Here is a 9,606-nt window from a genome sequence, read left to right on the forward strand (position 1 = left end):
GGGAGCGAATGCTCCCAGAGTGGAGCCACCCAGTGCTCCAGGAACTCCCTCAGGAGCGATGCCGCGGTCAGTTTCGCCGTTGCCATGTTGCCCGGCCACAGGTCCGCGTCCATCCTCTCCAGCACTGGCTTGGTGCGGGGATCGGCAAGCTCCGCGCGGGACTAAGCATCGACAGACTTGGGCTGCCCCGTGGGCAGAATCAGCCGGGGATGGATGCGCCCAACATCCACGACGACCCACTTGCTCCTGAAGCCTTCAATCGTCTTCTCGGGCTTCGAGATAGCATTGGAACTGGCGTACGCAACGAAGCTCGCGCACGCGGTGATGGGGCCGCGAGAGACCCGGAGGTAAAAGTAATGGCGCAGCAAGGCCACCGAGGGCCTTACCCCAACATGAGCCTCGCAGTAGTAGTCGAAAATCACCAGGAGAAGAACAGAGTTGGGATGGAGGTGCAGGGCTGCAGGTTGTAGTGGTGGAGAACAGAAAAGAAGAACTCGGAGAAGGGGGGCACCAGACCAGCGGCAATGGCGCTCACGAAGAGCGGGTAGAAGGTGCTTCCTTTGCCCTCGGGAAGGGCAGAACCAACCTTTAGCACGGCCGCCCCATCGTAGCCTTGCGCCACCATCATCTGGCGCGTCCGAGCAAGGTTCTTCTCCGACACATTCGGAGGATCCAGAGTAGGCGAGTACCATGCTCCGGCCAGGGTATGGCGAGGCGCCATGCCATGCTAAGATGCAGGGTCAGAGTAGATCTGGAGATTTTGGAAGCGAGAAGGATAGGAGCGAGAAAGGGGGTCTGGGCAATGGCTGGAGAAGGCAAAGAAGGTAAGCCTAGACAGGAACCGCTCTCTTGTCAAATCGTGCAGTTGCGGAGGCATCATGGGGGAGCCAGGACGCCCACGTCCAATCAACCGCCACGCGGTGCCCAAGGCCGCAGGCTGATAGGGCCCGCGGCGCTTCGCAGTTGCCCCTTCGCTTCTCTGCTAAGCCAAGTCCGGGCGCACCTTGGGCCCGGGGGATACTGTCAGTGTTGTGGGAACAGGGGTACCCAGACTTGCCTACTTGCGGCCTGCGGCGTGGCTGAGGGAGTGCCCAGTACGGCCCATCTTCATCAACACATGCTCAAGACCCTCGCGAGGGGCCAAGACTCATGGGGCGGACGACAGGAGGCTTCCTCAGGCGCAGCCTCGTCAGGCTGGCTCGCGAGGAGGTGGAGAGATCAAGGCGGGGTACCTCACGAGGTTCCCAAGATGCAAGCCATGACGAACGAGGCTAGGCGGGCGCCAGGCGAGCGCCGGCCTGCGCAGAGTCCTTGTTTCCGCTTTGGTGCAAAGGGGGCAAGTGCAGGCAAGAGTATCAAGCAAAGGCAACCATTTCGGTGCAACAAGACCAAGACCAGCATGACGGCAGGATGGAGGTCATCGTGGAGCCCAAGCTGCCGTCACCGTCAGGGTCTTTGGCAGGCGAGGACCAACTTTCATCAGAATAAGTGTACTAGATGTTCCCCTTCAAAATGGCCAATTGTTGGCGCCCTTCCCGCTCAATATTTTGGGAAGAGGCCCAGGGCCTCCCTCTATAAATAGAGCTAGCCACCTCAGAGATGAGAGAGAGCTTTTTTGGGTAGACTAGAGAGAGAGAGAGAGAGAGAGAAGCGAGTGAACTCCCCCTAGCAGTTCATCGCACCAACCAAGAACAGACCCTCGCGAGGCTGTTCTCCCTTTGTACTGTTCATCATCAGCCCCTGAGGCAATCCACCACACCACAAACTGGAGTAGGGTATTACACCACAATGGTGGCCTGAACCAGTATAAATCTCGTGTCCCTTGTGTTGTTCTTCGTGTAGTTTTAGATCCTTGCGAGGCGACGAGACATGGGTAGGCAGGAGGTGTGATCTCCGCGTGCACCCCAGAGTTTGAACCTTGAGGGTCTGCTGGACCTGAAATCTGACATGTTCCACTCCTGCTGTATAGTATGTGATTTTGTCCTCCTGGTTTAGTCCGCATCATTACTTTGGTGTTTGCAATTGTCATCATGATCTATTTACTTCTGATTCGGGTTAAATCTCATACTAAATTGCTCATATATTCAAAAATCCAAGCCAAAAACTTGATCACAGGAAATTTACTCTGAGTGGTTTTGCTGTGCTTTTGAAGCCGCCTACTTTTAAGGGGGTGCAATATAAAAGGTGGCGCACAAGAGCAGTATATTGCTTTCAGATCATGTACTGCTATGACGCCACTAAGTGTAAGCCTGAGGGCAATCTTAATCATACACAGCAGGATGCTTTTTAGGCCATGGATACCCTCTTCAAAGCCGGCCTGCTGAGTGTTCTTGACGATTCAATTGTGGATTCGTATATGTTGTTTGACAGTGGCAAAGACATGTCGGCTGCGCTCGAGGCCATGTTTGGGCCCTCGGGCGCTGGCAACGAGTTGTACGTCATGGAGCAATTCTATGACTACAAGATGACTGATGAGCGCCCTGTTGTTCAGCAGACTCATGAGATACAATCACTCTCTAAGGAACTTGAGTACTTCAAGTGCCTGTTGCCAGACAAATTTGTTGTTGGGACCATCATTGCCAAGCTTCCACCTTCGTGGAACGATTTTGCTACTTCTCTGAAAAACAAGAGACATGAGTTTTCTGTTTTGGATCTCATTAGCACTCTTGATTTTGAGGAGAAGGCGAGAGCAAAAGACACACGTGCTCGGGTCGCCGAGGGAACTTCTAGTGCCCACATGGTACACGAGAAGAACTTCCAGCCCAACCAGCCCCAAAACAACAAGAACAAATCTCAGGGGAAAGGCAAGTTTAATGCAAAGAACAAGCCGTCACATTCTACCAACTTCAAGAAGAATTCTCATAACGGGAAGGGACACAAACCTCAATTTTGGTAGCACCGCACACAATTTATATGGCTGCATCTACCTGCTGTCAGCTAACCTCATGGTGCTCCAGGTATTCCTACATTCGTAACTAGGTACAATGACCACCGCAAGACGAAATTAGCTTATTCATACGTTGACTTGCTGAATGTAGTGCGGAATGATCCTGTCATGTCTGGAGGAGCAAACAAGTAGTGCAGCCGAAGGTGGAAATCAACCAAGAACTTATGAAATTATATGTAATCTTCCTCAGGCAGGTCAGTATCCCCTTCGTCCAGATGATCGTGTTTTGTCATGCCGAGGTATTGATATGTGCTACTGTTTTGCAACACCATTTAAGTATAGCTACTGTTTTCCTATCTTTTCAGATTCTGGAAAATGAATAGGATATCAGGGGAACTGCACAATATGGACCCATGTTGAGTCATCTCTATTGCCTCATGTGTTTGCTCCAAATGTGTCAGCATCAATTGCAAGATGAGGTAGCTAGATAGCTGTGGAGTGGCCAACATGCTCAAAGTGCTCGCAACATTGAGAGGAAACAAGCATGCCCAGGAAATTAATGCGTGCGCAGGGAGGCCCTTTGCTCAGAGAAGCATCAACCGATTTTCTTTATTTACACACCTTCTCACAGTTTTATATATTGGTTATAGTATGGTGTATCATTGAGATGCATAGACATGCTAAACTTTTGTTCTTCTGAATGTTAGTTTAATGTGAGTGCCTGCATCTAGTACCGCATCCTCTAATTTGGTGGATGCATAGAGAGAAAATAAATCTCCCTAATTTACTCCATAACCACCCTATTAAATAGGCCTAGTAACAAAACAGGCGCATGCAGTGGCCGGCGGGCACATGCATCCTACATGCATGGCCAGTCATGCAGCAACGCAAAAGAAGAGAGCTATTCTTGGGAAAAAGCGAGTAGTTAGTGCAGCGGGCCTTATAAACACGAACAACTCGCTCTCCCGCTTCCGTCTCCCCACCCAATTCCCCCCGCTCCCCAATCTTCCTCACTCGTCCAGAAAACTCTGCTCACCTTCTTCCTCACTCGTACAGAAAACGCCTGCTCCTCTTCTTCCACTCCTACAGAAATCCCCATCCCTCCTTCTTCCCCACTCGCACTGCCACTAGGCTCGTCTCTGGCTACTCTGCTCAAACCCGTGAGCTCGGCACGACGCCCACAAGGAAAATGGAGTCGGCTAGCCCTAGCGCCAAGAAGATGAGGCTCCCGCCAGCGGCGACGCCGGTTGTAGATCCTGCACCTGGTAGCATGGGGAGAAGCGGCGACCCCCCCCCCACCCGGATCTAAGGAACCGGTAGAATCTCCGGTGGACCGCATCAGCGATCTCCCGGACGTCATCCTTGAGGAGATCATCTCGCTTCTCCGCACCAAGGATTGCTGCCGCACACAAGTCCTCTCAACTTGGTGGCGCCCTCTATGGCGCACCGCGCCCCTCAATCTTGATTGTCGTCAGATATCTGTCCTTCCTAAATTTGATCTCATCAGAGCCATCATCTCTTTTCACTAGAAGTGCCCCGTTCAATGCCTCTGCATCCCGACAAGCTACCTGCTGTCCATACCCGGCAAGGTGGACGCTTGGCTGGCATCCCCTGAATTCGGAAAACTCCAGCAGTTTGAGTTCTACCATTACCACAAAAGTTTCATACCACGAACATACCAAGAATTTGTGCCCACACCATCGTTGTCCATCTCGCGGTTTTCCTCCTCTGTCCACACCACCACCTTCGCCCGGTGCCATCTACCAGTCGATCTGGTACAAATGCTTCAACTCCCACTTCTAAATAAACTTTCGCTTGTGGTGGTTTATCTGTCGGAGGCCTCACTGCAGAGCATCATCCACTCCAGTTGCCCTGCCCTGGAGCGCCGGCTGATTGTTTTGGGAATAGAAATCGGTATCAGTTGTCTCCAAATAAAGTCGCCTCACCTTAAAAGCATTGGAATTTGTTTTGAAGTACAATAGCTCATCATCGAAGAGGCCCCTTCACTTGAAAGGTTGCTCCTTCATAATTATTATACACCTTCAGAAATAACTGTCGTCTCTGCGCCCAAACTGGTGACCCGTTTAATAATCACAAGGAGTTGGTGTTTGGCTCCTCACCTTTTCAGGTACCGTATATTATCATCTACACATTTGTAATCATATGCTGCATTTTTCATTTATGCGCATAAGTTTTATATCATCTTGGAGTACACTTTGGGTACTAATATTATGTTATATGCTCAATGAAGAGTTCGTCCATTGATAGCCTATCAATGCTGTTGGATTCTGTCAAGATCATATATATCAGAATGTATAGTTTTGATCTGGACATAAATATTGGCTTGCTGCGATGCTCTCGATCTCTGGAGAATTTATACATAGAGGTGATGATTTCATGCACATTGAAAGCCTTTATATATTGTACTAGAATTAACTGTTCAGCTGTCGTTCTTTCGACATACTCTTTTTTCAGACCTTAACTGTTTTCAATCTTCATGTCTACTTAGGCAGAACCACATGGACAAAAACATATAACCAATCGTTGGCATAATAAGCACAAGGATTTTCTCAGTTCTCATGACATTCGTTTGAGGACAATAACGATGGGACGATATGCATCCAACCAGGCAAACAGAAGCTTTGTCACATTCTTCCTGTTGAATGCGCGGTTACTATTGTCCATGAGGCTTAATTTTTACAGTAAGAGATTTCTCACGGATGAACATGTTGAACAGCAAAAAAATAAGTTTCAGGTGGACAAATGGGCTTCTAAACGTGCTTGGCTTCTATTTACAACAAGTTGTAGACATCGTAAAATAATTTTTTTTGCGCAGGATGTTGATTTTATGGATCAGACCGAGCCATTTGTTTGTGACTGCAAAAAAGAGTGGTTGGGTTAGATGTTACTGTCATGTTCAATCTGGGTTTTGTCTAAAAATTTGATGAACAATGAATCCTTGGGCTTTTTGTACCATTTGTATGCTTGACTTGCATTTTGTTGCCCTCATACTCCCCTCCACCTGCCACTACACTGCCGCATCTTCCATGGCTGCTGTTCGTTCCCGTCCGAGGCCTTGCCATCGTTCTCCGCCGTGGTTAGCTCGCTGTGCTCGCTGCCGTCTGGTGTTGTCAAGATGGTCAACAACCAAGAGGAATCAGGATATGACTGTACGTGGAGAGGCTGACAGTAGGGACCCACCAGGGTCATTGCATTTCGCAAGAAGGTGCCTCATTATTACAAGCCAAAACAATACTTCCTCCTAATTGTTTGACAACTAGGTTCCATGCCATTGTCAATGTAGTCAATAAACGAGAAAAATACACAACGAGCGGATAACACCAGGGACCCAACAGCTCGCCGAGTTGTTTTTTAGTTTCAGAGACGGAGCTCAACTGCGTGCTGTGCGGGGGCTGTGGCCCGTCTAGCCCACGCTTACGCTTTTATTAAGCATATGACGAGCCCAGTTGATATTTTTTCTTTCAGAAATAGGCTAGCCCAGTTCTTTTTTTGGAGAATACCAAAACCGAGGCCTACTTGCTTTTCTCAGCCCTGCTGGGCTGCAAATCTTTCAAGACGAGGAGGGATAAGAAATGGGCTTCCCCAGAAAACGGGCTATTAGTTGTAAGAAATGGGCTGTAACTTTTTAAACCAAAGCCAACCGACAATTGCATTAAAATATCATTTTTTGGGATTTCTCTACTCTCTACTCTTATAAAAACCAAAGCCAACTGGCAATTACATTAAAATATCATCTTTTCACCCACAAGATAAACTACTCATACAAATGCATCTTCATGTTCCGTGCAACGAACGGGCATCTTGCTAGTTAAGATTCTAAATTTCATTCATTTTTTTGTGGAGAAGTGTTTTTTGAATTTTATTTTATAATTTTTAGAAAACTATTTTTAATGTGACTCGGAATTTCGTGATTAAAAGAGTTCGGACCCCACCGAAGTATGCAAAATTTCGTTGAATTTTTTAGCAGTGCCCAGAATATATGGTCTGTAATGCTAATAAAAACAATATGGGCTTCAAATATCCTTAAGAATTAGCAAATGGGCTGTAAATTATTGAAAATAATGGCTAATGGGATGTATGTTGTTTTCCACAGATTTGGAGGCTGACTTCTCGGCCTACTAGGTTGACAATGACGCTGTCCTAAATTTTTTTTTGACGCGTACGCAAGGCTTTGTCAACTTAGTCAACACACAGCAGTGACTGTTGGATGTCCATCCAACGGCCGTCGTGCTTCTTCAAACTCTGATCTTCCTGCTCCAGCCGCCCAAACCAGCGCCAGCGGGACTGCCTGCTCCCTCCTCCCGTGGCTGGCTGTGCTGCCGCCAGGCCATCCCTCTAACCACCCACACATCCTGTTATTTTCTGGCGACGTCAGCCTCACCCTAGAGCCAACCAGTCAATGCTTCTTCTCCCCTCAGCATGGGCATCCGATGTGGCGGCTTCGCCGGCTCCGGGTGGTTTTCTTCCTGGGCCCCACACTCATCCATCGCATTTGTGCTCTCGGCGCGGCGAGGTCAACATGGTCAACAAACAACAGCCATCGGAAGAGGCTGACAGTAGGGGACCACACAGGAAAATGCCTCCTTATTACGTGCAAAATAATGATTCCTCCACCTGATAGCTGGGACCCACCAGAAGGGTCTCTGTATTTCGCGAAAAAAACGTTCCCCCCGCTGTTAGCTCAGACCCACCGGAAATGCCTCCTTATTACGCACAAAAAAATGAATGCTCCCCCTGCTAGCTGGGACTCACCTTGGTGGGAGGCTGACTTGTGGGCCTACTAAGTTTATGGGGACGGAGGGCTTTGTCAACTTAGTCAATATGAACGACTCTAGCTCTAGTGACCGTACGATGTCCATGCAACGGTCGTAGTGCTTCTTGAACCTCTGGTCTTCGTGCTCCAGCCGCCCAAAGCAGCGCCGGTCGTGTCACGTGCTCCTGCCTCCCGTGGCCGGCTGTGATGCCGCAGAGGCCTCACTGCCCCCTCCTACTCCCACTGCTGGCCAGACCATCCCTCTACTCACCCACACCCCCTGTTATTCTGCGGCAACGACAGCCTCACCCTCGTACTCCTCTTCGCATGGGCATCCACTGTTGCGTCTTCCCCGGCTCCGCGTCGTCCCCTACCTAGGCCTCGCCGTCGTCCACCGCCGTGGTGCTCTCGGCGCGGCGTGGTCAATGTGGTCAACGATCGACTTCCATCGGAAGAGTACTGTGCGTGGAGTGGATGACAGCTGGGTCCACGGCGGCCGCAAGGAAGTGCCTCCTTATTACGCGCAAAATAATTATTCCTCCACCTGACAGTGGGGACCCACCGGTCGGGCCACCATATTTCGTGAAAAAAACATTTCTCCCTGACTGCTGGGACCCACCAGCTATATCTTCGCATGCAAGGAAGTGCGTCCAGGCAAAAAAAACGATTCGCCCCCTGACTACTGGGACCCACCAGCTACATCTTCGCACGCAAGGAAGTGCGTCCAGAAAAAATGATTCGCCCCCCTGACTGCTGGGACCCACCAGCTACATCTTCGCAGGCAAGGAAGTGCCTGATAGTCGGGACCCACCTGGTCGAAGCGTACGTAGCGTTGTCATTCTGGTCGCGAACGTGTACGTACATATATACTGGTCGATGTAGAGGTGCGCACGTGTCGTAGTAGAGGCGCGTACGTGTCGTAGTAGAGGCGCGCACGTAGCATGTACACGTACGTATAGCAGCCAGGGTGCAAGAAAGAAAATACGGCCACGTATGTGTACATACGGGTGGGGTCTCGAATGACTAGTCGCGCATACGTACGGCGAGGGCTCGTGTTCATGGGGAGGCAACAGAATGCATCGTGTTCATGGGGAGGCAACGGAATGCATCGTGTTCATGGGGAGGCAACGAAATGCGTCGTGTTCATGGGAAGGCAACGAAATGTGTCGTGTTCATGGGAAGGCAACGGAATGCGTCATGTTCATCGGGAGGCAACAGAACGTGTGGGAGCCAACCGACTGGGTCGGAACGGAATGCGTGGTCGTGTTCATCGGGAGGGCTTGGACGGAACAGGCGATGGAAACGAGGCCTGGCGTACCGCACAACAAAGGAAACGGACCTCCTACGTTTGGAATGGGGTCCTGTTGATCGGGAGGGGTGTGGCGTATCGCAAAACGGAGGAAACCGACCTCCTACGGTCGAAACTGGGGTCCTATTGATCGGGAGGGGTGTGGCGTACCGCAAAACAGAGGAAACGGACCTCCTACGGTCGAAACGGGGGTCCTATTGATCGAGAGGGGTGTGGCGTACCGCAAAACGGACGAAACGGACTTGTGTTGGAGCGCTACGGTCGAAATGGGGGTCCTGTTCATCGGGAGGGGTGTGGCGTACCGCAAAATGGGACTCCACGAGATACTGTTCATCTCCACTGTCGACCTCCTCCAGCCTCCACGGGCTACCATCGACCTCCTCCAGCCTCCACGGGCTCCTGTTCATCCAGCCTCCACCGTGCGCTACTCCACCGGCTACTGTTCAACCACCCCTCCACTGTCTACTATTCATCCAGCCCTCCACCGTCTACTATTCATCCAGCCCTCCACACCACGGGGTCCTGTTCAACCACCCCCACGGCCACCCCTCCACCGTCTACTGTTCATCCAGCCCTCCACACCACGGGGTCCTGTTCATCCAGAGGCAACGCCACCGCTCACTGTTCATCCACCCC

Source organism: Triticum dicoccoides, chromosome 7B (genome assembly GCF_002162155.2).
Source record: "Triticum dicoccoides isolate Atlit2015 ecotype Zavitan chromosome 7B, WEW_v2.0, whole genome shotgun sequence".
NCBI classification, from domain to species: Eukaryota; Viridiplantae; Streptophyta; class Magnoliopsida; order Poales; family Poaceae; genus Triticum; species Triticum dicoccoides.